This window comes from Neomonachus schauinslandi, chromosome 6 (assembly GCF_002201575.2).
Source record: "Neomonachus schauinslandi chromosome 6, ASM220157v2, whole genome shotgun sequence".
NCBI lineage: Eukaryota > Metazoa > Chordata > Mammalia > Carnivora > Phocidae > Neomonachus > Neomonachus schauinslandi.
The window spans coordinates 69363519-69374653 of record NC_058408.1 but is presented as its reverse complement, the minus strand read 5'-3'; positions in this window follow the sequence as shown (position 1 = coordinate 69374653).

Genomic DNA, 11135 nt, shown 5'->3' with positions numbered 1-11135 from the left:
ATTAAAGTTACTAGTTCTACATGCTAATTGCCCATGTGCTAGGATAAAAATTGCCCCATGGTGCTCAATAACTCTTAAAATTCCCCACTTTTTAATTTTGTCACCAAATGCTGATAATAATATGGCACCACCTGCTATTAGCCCATACTTATTTAAAAAGGGTAGAAAGAAAAAGAAAATACAACTGCAAATCTTTTCTAACACAGGGGATGTGAACCATGCTATTGTTTTGAATATATAGATAACAATTATAAAGCCTTCTGTTGATGCTAACTAATGCATGGAAATGAATATTTTAAAAAAGATTTTATTTATTTATTTATTTGACAGATGGAGAGAGCACAAAAAGGAGAAGTGGCAGGCAGAGGGAGAGGCAGAAGCAGGCTCTCTGCTGAGCAGGGAGCTTGACTCAGGGCTCAATCCCAGGACCCTGAGATCATGACCTGAGCCAAAGGCAGACACTTAAAAACTGAGCCACCCAGGCACCCTGGAAATGAGTACTAATGTAAGATAATTCTTACATATTTTCTAAGCAACATGATGTTCACTTTTAATTCAACTTTTAGGCCAGATTCTTCATAAAAAAAGTGAAAAACAGAAATCAAAGTCACAAAGAAATGCTGGAATCTTTATTAGACAGAGAGCCAAAATTGGCCATGTGGCTTATCAAGATTTGCCCTTCTCATTTGATAGACTTAACTAGTTCTCACATTATTTTTTAGGTAAAGAAACGTATTTCTTGAAAATTTGGAAAAAATGCTACTTTTTTGTTGTTTTCAATTGTATTACTTTGAAGTAATTTTGATATAATATTTGATGAGGAAATGATTTGAAATAGCACAACTTTACATGAAGTATAATGTTTACTACTTACCTACAGCTACTATGCTCTTCGCAATTCTCCACCTAATCATGACGTATTCCATTTGAAGGTGATCACCCTGGGGTCAATCCCTCCCGTGTCTATCATCAGAACCACTCCCTGCTCTGCAAGGAGGTTGGGACACATATATCCTCAGGCTCTGTCTTCAGGAATGGATCTAGACCCTGACCTCCTGAAACACAGCTCTCAGACTCCTCTGTTGCCTGAAAGAACCCCCAAAGAAATGTGAACACGGTAGTGTTTAATGTCCCATGAATCCATCTCTAAAAGTATTATAGATCAGTGGTTCTCAGCGGAAGCAATTTTGTGCCCCAGGGAAGATTTGGCAAGGTCTGGAGACATCTTTGTAAGTCTTAACTTTTCATGTCATAATCTACTGGCATGTAGTAGGTAGAAGCCGGTGATGCTGCTAAATATCTACAATGCCTGGGACAGCTCCCTCCAACAAAGAATTACCTGATGTAAAATTCACTCGTGCCAGGGTGAGAAACCTTGTTTTAGACATTATAATGCCAAACTATTCCAGAGCAAACTAGAGATTATCTGTATAATGCATACGGTTGGTTTAGGCTAATATACAACTAAATGTACTCATACTAAATATAGGAAATATTTTTCTTTTTTCTTTATTATTTTTGGGGGGTTTGTGGGGAGGGGCAGAGGGAGAGAGAATCTTAAGTGGCTTCACACCCAGTGTGGAAACCTATGTGGGGCTCGACATGGGGCTCAATCTCATGACCCTGAGACCATGACCTGAGCCAAAATCAAGAGTTGGTTGATTTCCCGATGGAGCCACCCAGGCGCCCCAGAAATATTTTCAAAGACAAAATATTTACTTCAATTTTTACAAAGACACTTATTTATTTTTAACTTCTGTTACATTTGTGTCTTGCTCACCTGGCTCTAAGCTTCATGAGGACAGGAACAAGGTAGACACAGAATCTGTTTTGGTAAGTATCATCTACTGCTGCCTACCCCAGGGCCCTAGTACAATGTTTCCCGTTCCAACTAACTCAGAACATTCCTGTGACAACTTTATTTTTTTCTAGTCTCTCAAGGTAGGTTTTTGCTAAGTGGAGTCATTATAATCACTATTTGCCAACCTGTTCTTAGGAAAGAGACTTGAGGGAAAAAAATGCCTACCACCTAAGAAGACTCTTTGATTCCTTTCAGAACAGAATGAGTATTGCTTTATCAATATAAGAAAAGGTGTTCTGAACTCTGGCAAGGGGACTGTAGGAATGACTGCCACTACAGTATCCAATACTGTGAGAAGTGAATTGGTGAACTGTATTAGTCAAACTTTTTTTTACACATTTAAATTGACCATCAGAAGAAATGGGTTATTATAGTACTATTATTTTCATTTATATGTATATCCATATGTGCTTTTTTAATGTAAACTACTTAACAAAAAGAACAAGAAAATAGCAGGAGTATAGAGAAACTATATATATCCAGAAAAGTCACTAAAATATCAATTTGATTAAAATTTTCTGTTCTCCTAATTTAAAACATTCATATCAGAATACTACATAAATATTAGTATATTATTATATTACATTATATATGTACATATTGCATATCATATGCTACATATAACATACATATTTTATTACATAATTATGTATATCCTATTATATATGTATAAAATAAATCATTTTACCATGTAGAAGACAATGGAAAATAGAAAAAAATGAAATTTATTGTAAAAAAATAAAAAGAAGAATATTAAGAATGCATATAATCATTTTGAATAACTCAGAAAAAGGCAGTTGGTAAGTTGGAAATTAGAAAAAAATACTGATTATACAAACATGCAGGAGAAGAAGAGAAGTTAAATAGGTATAGTCGTGTAATACTAAAGACAAGAAAATTGCATTTTGTTTTGAAAATAAAAGGCAAACCATAAGAATTAAACAAGATTTTTTTAATTGTAAAATTTGAAAGGTTGAAAGAAATAGTGACTTTTAGGTTGACCCAATGAATAAGTGAAGAAATAGCAAAATACCTGTTATTAAAATATTTAGGGGGATGCATTTGATGAGGGTTATGGAACAACTTTGCCTGCAGCTTGAAATTATAGAATGTGAGAAAAGAGAAAACAAACACTGTTTTATGATTGCATATATAAGTCTTATGTCTTCTCTTCTTTACCATCAAATTGCAGCATGCGTGGGACATTTCTTGGAAAGATAAGCTAAAATATCACAGTTCAGCAGCCTCTTACTTTCTGAAATTTTTTTAATCTAAGAAAAGCAGAATTACGCTATGTGAGAAAAGTTGATATGGATATAATCATCACAACAGAAATTAATAGGTAATTTTGACTAATAGAAAGCTGTATCTCTGCCAAATTCAGAAGATTGTGCCCCGTGCAAATCTTCCTGGATACAGGCCAACCTTCAGAAAAAACTGAAGTCCGCATCTAGCCAATGCAACCACTGGGTTGAGTAAGATAAGCTTCCACTAGCTAACAAGCAGGTCAGAACCAAAAGTAAGCTAACATTTAACAGAGCCTCAAATTACCTCTACCATTTCTTAGGATAAGAAACCAAGACAAAATAACCAGGAATAGATTTAAAAAAAAAAAATGACATCCTAATCAGAAAACAAGGAGGGGGGGACACAAAAGCCAATTTTAAAAATAGACCAGTTGGTCAACCAGATTATGAGATTATCAGACATTGACTATGAAATAAATGATTAACATGTTAAATGTTTTCAAAAATAATTGGCAACTATAGAAAGATAAACCATACTGATTCTGCAACTGAATATGCAAAAACTAAAATCAAGAACCCAATGTATCTTAATTTCAATTAGATACAACTGAAAAGGAAATAGGTAAATTAGAAAACAGGAAGAAGAAAATGCCCTAGGTTCATCATAAAGAAAATAAAAAGATTTAGAAATTACATAAAAGAGTATAAGACCAATATGGGACATGTTAAAAAAAATAATACTGGTACCATTGGAGTATGTAAAAATGAGGAGAGATGGAGCAGAAAAGATATTTTAAGAGGAATTGTACATAGGGCAACACCCCACAGATTGCTACAAACTTCAGAGAAGAATATACTGGAAAGCTCATAGCAACAATGATAAAAGCTAAAACACAGGAGAAAATATGTTGGTATTTATTAAATGGTAATCCAATCATCTGGATATTTGTTTTTTTCTTTTGCACTTAAGACTGTGCACAGTCAGAGGCAAAGAATGACAAGAAGAATAATTGTTTATTTATATTTCTAAAGACAGTTGCAGATTGTTTTTCATCAAATCTTGACTTAAAACGTTTGTGACTATGAAGAAACCACATTTCTAACTTTATTCTCATAGGATGTATATTCTTTAATTGTCTTTGCTTGCTTGTTTGATTATATTCCATGCTTTATTGCCATTTTGATTTACAAAAATTACAATTACAAAAATTGGTTGCTTAGAGCATCCTTCAAATATTTATTGTTTTCTTTTATCTTGGTTAATATATTTATTCATTGATACTGTTTAATATGTGAGTTTGTAATAAGTAAGCTTTAATCTGATTGCTATTTTCCCTGAAATTATATTTTAAATTGTTCTATTGTAATATAGGTCAACTCCAAATTGATCTCCTTCCACATAAAACTCTTTCATTAAAGGTGGCTGTGAATATTTCACTCAGTGAGCTTTCGTATCATAATTTATGTGATCTGAGACAAACTGTCTCTACTGGGAGAGCTTACCCCATGGTGATCATTTTAAAAAAATTTCACCCAACTATTCTAATCTACAATTAATTATTTCTCCCTAATCTCTCAATGAACTTTCCTCCCTTATGTTGCTAATGTCATCTGATACAATTTAGGTAATTACTGAGCCAATATTCCTATGAATTTGCAGGGAGAAAACAAGCAATTTTTAAAAAATGTCCTTAATTCTAGTGAGTCACTTGGATCAGATTTAGAAAATTACTGCCTTGGGTTGAACTGAACAGTGTCCTTGTGATCTAAAACAGTTAATGCAATTTTCTGACTTAAAATTTAATTAAAGCTGGGATTTAGGGGCGCATGGGTGGCTCAGTCGTCAAGCGTCTGCCTTCAGCTCAGGTCATGATTCCAGGTTCCTGGGATCGAGCCTCGAATCGGGCTCCCTGCTCAGCGGGAAGCCTGCTTCTCGCTCTCCCACTCCCCCTGCCTGTGTTCCTGCTCTCATTAACTCTGTCAAATAAATAAATAAAATCTTAAAAAAAAAAAAAAGGCTGGGATTTAGCACATTGAGAATCTTTGTGGCAAATTTTCAGTTGTTCACAAATACTCTAGTTTCTCTTCTGCTTAAGCAATTCATGCAAGAGTGATGTATTTAGATACTGACTGGCTATTTTCTTTATTTCTAACTAGGTGAGTTTTGACCTGGAATAATTAGTGTCAGAGTGTACATTAAAGAATAAAAATTTGGCAGAACGATACAGTAATAATGCAGATAAATTTCAAACTTAAACTAGACCAAGGACAATCTCCCCTCTGCTCACATGTCACTATATTTCCTATCCCACTTCCTCAGATATGATTAGCAGTCAATGTTTATTTAGAATCAATGTACAATACGTAAATGATGCATGCATTGTTGAAACTAAATGTTCCCATCTTCTGCTATTCATAACACTGTAGTTCTACCTCTTGCGACTGTGATCACTTTATATCACATTTCATCTTCTGTATCCTTGTGCAGACTTTGTTTAAGCACCAAAAGGACAGACTCATTATGTCATCAGATTCACTAAAAAGTCTGTAATTTTGATTTTATATAAATGATACCATATAAAATGATTGAAAGCTCCCCACTTAATTTTGTAAAGGCAGAATGAATTCATTATCCAATATTGAAAAATGTACTACAAAGAAAGGAGAGTAATGAAGTTCTTAAATACAAACACAAAAATTCTAAATAAGATCTTAGATACTAAAAAACTAAGGGTATATGTAAATAATTTATAACCAAATTTAGTTTATTCCAGCAGTGCAAAACTAAGCAAATTTATCAACATAAATGTCAAAAATACTTGAATGCAAAATATTACTATAAGAATACATACTGAAAATGGTAAAGAATTATAGTTATTACCAGTAAAATCCCAACTGAAATAATTTCACATAATAGAATTGTTTTATCGAAAAGTTGCAAATGTTATACTAGATGCTGACATTACAAAACAATTTCAATTAAAATAAAGAATTAGATGAGATGCTTATATAATAACTCAATATTGACTCAGAGCTTATACAAAATAATATTCAAAGAACTTGAGGAAGAGTTCAGATCATTCCTATTTTTTGAGAGAGAAGGCACACATGCTCCTGAAAGTGGCAGGAGAGGAGCAGAGAGAGAATCTTTTTTTTTTTTTAAAGATTTTATTTATTTATTTGACAGAGAGAGAGATAGCAAGAGCAAGAACATAAGCAGGGGAGTGGGAGAGGGAGAAGCAGGCTTCTTGCCGAGCAGGGAGCCCGATGCGGGACTCGATCCCAGGATCCTGGGATCATGACCTGAGCCGAAGGCAGACGCTTAACGACTGAGCCACCCAGGCGCCCGCAGAGAGAGAATCTTAAGCAGGCTCCATACTCAGCATGGAACGATACACGGGGCTCAATCTCACAAGCCTGAGATCACAACCTGAGCCCAAATTAAGAGTCAGTCACCGAACTGACTGAGCCACCCAGTACCCCTTGTATCATTTCTAATACATAAAGATCTTGAAGAATTTTATCATGTTATAAAAATAATATTTTATATGTCCAAAGTAATTGACAACTTAATATTCATAATTCTTAAGTTTGGCCCATACCTAATATTTTCCCTTTTAAAAAGGCCACAGCTCAAGTAATTTGGGCATAAAAGTATATATTGACTAAGTGTAATAATATCTCTGTTATGCTGTGATACTGGTTATAAAATATTTCTAAAATCTAGCAGATTTCCAAATATGGAGTTTTAAAATACAAAATTATAAAAGTTCTTATAAAAAATCCCCCTTTTTATACAAAAAAAATCTTGGACACAAAACATTGCAGTGATTCTTTAGAAGTGTTGGCAAAATACCTTTAAAAAAATGATTAACTATGCGTTATTTTACATTGTGGTCTCATTGCAGATGTCCTCAGACAAGGGGCTGCATTTCCCAACATAAACTGTATATGGTTGGAACAAGAAATCATCCTTTAGAAAATTTATGAATATGTGGAAAAGTCTCCATATATACATGCCATTCACATAGAAAGTCATGTGCCTCTTTCACACTGTAAATTTATTTTTTTAATTTAAAATCAATTAATCAACATTTAATGTATCATTAGTTTCAGAGGTGGAGTTCAGTTATTCATCAGTTGCATGTAACACCCAGTGTTCATTACATCATGTGTTCTCCTTAATGCCCATCACCCAATTACCATGTCCCCCCAACAACCCCCCCTCGAGCAACCCTCAGTTTGTTTCCTATGATTAAGGAAACACCTTCTTTATCCATTCATCTGTTGATGGACATCTGGGCTCTTTCCATAGTTTGGCTATTGTGGACATTGCTGCTATAAACACTGGGGTGCAGGTGCCCCTTCGAATTACGCGTTTATATCCTTTGGGTAAATACCTAGTAGTACAATTGCTGGGTCATAGGGGAGCACTATTCTTAACTTTTTGAGGAACCTCCATACTGTTTTGCAGAGTGGCTGTATCAGCTTACATTCCCATCAAAGTGTAAAAGGGTTCCCCTTTCTCCGCAACATCTTTCATTTCCTAAGTTGTTAATTTTAGCCATTCTAATTGGTGTGAGGTGGTATCCCATTATGGTTTTGATTTGTATTTCCCTGATGATGAGTGATGTTGAGCATTTTTTCATGTGTCTGTTGACCATTTGTATGTCTTCTTTGGAGAAATGTCTGTTCATGTCTTCTGCCCATTTCTTGATTGGATTATTTGTTCTTTGAGTGTTGGGTTTGGTAAGTTCTTTATAGACTTTAGATACTAGCCTTTTATCTGATAAGACATTTGCAAATATCCTCTCCCATTCTGTAGGTTGTCTTTTGGTTTTGTTGATTGTTTCCTTCGCTGTGCAAAAGCTTTTTATCTTGATGAAGTCCCAGTGGCTCATTTCTGCACTTGTTTCCCTTGCCTTTGCAGATGTGTGTAGCAAGAAGTTGCTGAGGCTGAGGTCAAAGAAGTTGCTGCCTGTGTTCTCCTCTAGGATTTTGATGGATTCCTGTCTCACCGTTATTTAGGTCTTTCATTCATTTTGAGTCTATTTTTGTATATGATGTAAGAAAATGGTCCAATTTCATTCTTTTGCATGTGGCTCTCCAATTTTCCCAATACCATTTGTTGAAGAGACTGTCTTTTTTCCATTGAATATTCTTTTATTCTTTGTCAAAGATTAGTTGGCCATAAACTTGAGTGTCCATTTCCAGGTTCTCTATTCTGTTCCATTGACCTATGTGTCTGTTTTTTGTGCCAGTACCATACTATCTTGATGATCACAGCTTTGTAATAGAGCTTGAAGTCCAGAATTGTGATGCCTCCAGCTTTGATTTTCTTTTTAACATTCCTTTGGTTATTTGGGGTCTTTTTTGGTTCCATACAAATCTTAGGATTGTTTGTTCCAGCTCTGTGAAAAAAAAGTTGACAGTATTTTGATAGAGATTGCATTGAATGTGTAGATTGCTCTAGGTAGCATAGGCATTTTAACAATATTTGTTCTTCCAATCCATGAGCATAGAACGTTTTTCCATTTCTTTGTGTCTTCCTCAATTTCTTTCATAAGTGTTCTATAGTTTTCAGAGTATAGATTCTTTGCCTCTCTGGTTAGGTTTATTCCTAGGTATCTCACAGTTTTTGCTGCAACTATAAGTGGGATCAATTCCTTAATTTCTATTTCTTCTGTCTCATTGTTAGTATATAGAAATGCAACTGATTTCTGTGCACTGATTTTATATCCTGTGACTTTGCTGAATTCCTGTATGAGTTATAGCAATTTTGGGGTGGAGTCTTTTGGGTTTTCCCACATAGAGTATCATGTCATGTGTGAAGAATGAGAGTATGACTTCTTCTTTGCCAATTCAGATGCCTTTCATTTCTTTTTGTTGTCTGATTGCTAAGGCTAGGACTTCTAGGGCTATGCTGAAGAGCAATGGTGATAGTGGACGTCCCTGCTGTGTTCCTGACCTTAGGGGAAATGCTCTCAGTTTTTCCCCATTGAGAATGATATTCGCCATGAGCTTTGCACATATGGCTTTTATGATTTTGAGGTATGTTCCCTCTATCCCTACATGGCAGAGAGTTTTTATCAAGAAAAGATGCTGTACTTTGTCAAATGCTTTTTCTGCATCTATTTAGTGGATCATGTGGTTCTTGTCCTTTATTAATATGGTGTACCATATTGATTGATTTGTGGATGTTGAACCACCCTTGCAGCCCAAGAATAAATCCCACTTGATCATGGTGAATAATCCTTTTAATTTACTGTTGGATACTATTGGCTAGTATTTTGGTGAGAATTTTTGCATCCATGTTCATCAGGGATATTGCTCTGTAATCCTTTTTACTGAGGTCTTTGTCTGGATTTGGGATCAAGGTAATGCTGGCCTCATAGAAAGAGTTTGGAAGTTTCCCTTCCATTTCTATTTTTTGAAATAGCTTCAGAAGAAATGTTAGTTCTTCTTTAAATGGTTGGTAGAATTCCCCTGGGAAGCTATTCAGCTCTGGACTCTTGTTTTTTGGGAGATTTTTGATTACTGCTTCAATTTCCTTGCTGGTTATGGGTCTCTTCAAGTTTTCTTTTTCTTCCTGCTTCAGTTTTGGTAGTTTATACATCTCTAGGAATGCATCCATTTCTTCCACATTGCCTAATTTGTTGGTATATAGTTGCTCACAAGATGTTCTTATAATTGTTTGCATTTCTTCAGTGTTAGTTGTGATCTCTCCTCTTTCATTCATGATTTCATTTATTTGAGCCTTTTCTCTTCTCTTTTTGGTAAGTCTGGCCAGGCGTTTATCAATCTTATTCTTTCAGAGAACCAGCTCCTGGTTTCACTGATCGGGTTCTACTGTTCTTTTGGTTTTTATTTCATTGGTTTCTACTCCAATCTTTATTAATTCTCTTCTCCTGCTGGGTTTAGGCTTTATTTGCTGTTCTTTCTTCAGCTCCTTTAAGTGTAAGGTTAGTTTGTATATTTGAATCCTCTCTTGTTTCTTGAGAAAGTCTTGCAATGGTATATACTTCCCTCTTAGTACTGCCTTTGCTGCATCCCAAAGGTTTTGATCCATTCATTCTTTAGTAGGATGCTCTGTAGCCTCCATGTATTTGAGTTCTTTCCAAAGTTCCTCTTGTGATTGAGTTCCAATTTCAAAGCATTGTGGTGTGAAAATATACAGGGAATAATCCCAATCTTTTGGACTGGTTGAGACCTGATTTGTGACCCAGTATGTGATCTATTCTGGAGAATGTTCCATGTGCACCCAACAAGAATATGTATTCTGTTGCTTTAGGATGGAATACTGTGAATATATCTGTGAGGTCCATCTGGTCCAGTATGTCATTCAAGGTCCTTGTTTTCTTCTTGATCTTCTGCTTAGATGATCTGTCCATTGCAGTGAGTGGGGTATTAAAGTCCCATACTATTACTGTATTATTATTGATGTGTTTCTTTAATTTTTTTATTAATTAGCTTATATAATTGGCTGCTCCCATGTTAGGGGCATAAATATTTAAAAATTGTTAGGGCTTTTTGTTGGATAGATCCTTTAATTATATATAGTGTCCTTCCTCATCTCTTATTACAGTCCTTGGTTTAAAATCTAATTTGTCTGATATAAGGATTGCCACACCAGCTTTCTTTTGATGTCCATCATCATGATAAATGTTTTTCCACCCCCTCACTTTCAATCTTGAGGTGTCTTTGGGTCTAAAATGAGTCTCTTGCAGATAGCATATTGATGGGTCTTATTTTTTTGTCCAATCTGATACCCTGTGTCTTTTGATTGGGACATTTAGCCCATTTACATTCAGAGTAACTAGTGAAATATACGAATTTAGTGCCATTGTATTACCTATAAAGTCACTGTTTCTGTATATCGTCTCTGTTCGTTTCTGGTCTATGTTACTTTTGGGCTCTCTCTTCACTTAAAGGTTCCCTTGTACTATTTCTTGCAGGGATGGTTTAGTGATCACAAATTCTTTTAGTTTCTGTTTGTCCTGGAAGCTTTTTATCACTCCTTCTTTTGA